The sequence below is a fragment of the Sinocyclocheilus rhinocerous genome, unplaced genomic scaffold, assembly GCF_001515625.1.
Source record: "Sinocyclocheilus rhinocerous isolate Xijiao unplaced genomic scaffold, SAMN03320098_v1.1 scaffold1568, whole genome shotgun sequence".
Lineage (NCBI taxonomy): Eukaryota > Metazoa > Chordata > Actinopteri > Cypriniformes > Cyprinidae > Sinocyclocheilus > Sinocyclocheilus rhinocerous.
Genome location: NW_015660888.1, coordinates 20,491 through 21,515, shown reverse-complemented (window position 1 = coordinate 21,515; position 1,025 = coordinate 20,491).

The window sequence follows — 1,025 nt, the reverse complement described above, 5'->3', positions numbered from 1 at the left end:
ATTTCACGTTCTGTCTTTTCCTCATCCCTCACTTTATGTCTCTCACACTCTTCCTCTTTTTTCGTTCTTCTCTTCTTTTCTCTCCATCTGTCTCACTTTCTCTGACTGAAACAGCACAGACAGTCTCTTGGTCCCAGATGCCAGTCAAACCCGGATCCACAGCACCCTTCCATTTCAACACACACTCGTCCAGAATGGACTGAGCCGTGGCAGAGAGAAAGACAGAGAGCTGCAGGCCAGGAAAGAATGAAAAAATGTGAGAGGAAATCAAAAGTTTTCTTTTTTTTGTGGTCCGGTGGACTTTTAGAAATTAAATGCTCTTAAAACACACATTTTGGAATACTGTAGCGTTAACAAGTAAAAATACAAGAATAACTTTTTGTCATTTTTGTCCCCCTGAACTGTCATGAACAAATGTTAAAGATACTAGTCATTCTGAGGAAATATAAAAATAAATCATTTTTGAATAAACTGTTAAGGGGATAATGCAAAATTTAAAATTCAAACATCATTTACTTACCCTCAACCTGTATGAGTTTCTTTCTTCTGTTGAACACAAAAGATATTTTGAATAATTTATATTATACAAGAAATTTTGTAGTTTGAGCAACTCTCATGTTTATTTGCCTCTTATGATGAATCACTTGCTGTATTCCTCCTTTGTAAGTCATTTTGGATGAAAGTGTCTGCTAAATGAATACATGTAAATGTAAGAATGTGAGTAACCAAACAGTTTCTGGTCCCCACTGATGCACTTTCTCTCCTTTTCAACACAGTTTTAACAAATGTAATCAATAATATTTTTCTGAGCAATATTTTGGGTCTGGCACAAAGGGTAAATCATAGGCCTGTCATGATCATGAATTTTGTGCTGAGGATTAATCATCTTACAAATAATTACAATCAAATAATTGAATTCAGTTTTGTTTATGTCACTTACAGTGAAAGCCTAAAATGTCTGTCTATCTATCTATCTATATATCTATCTATCTGTCTGTCTGTCTGTCTGTCTGTCTATCATCTAT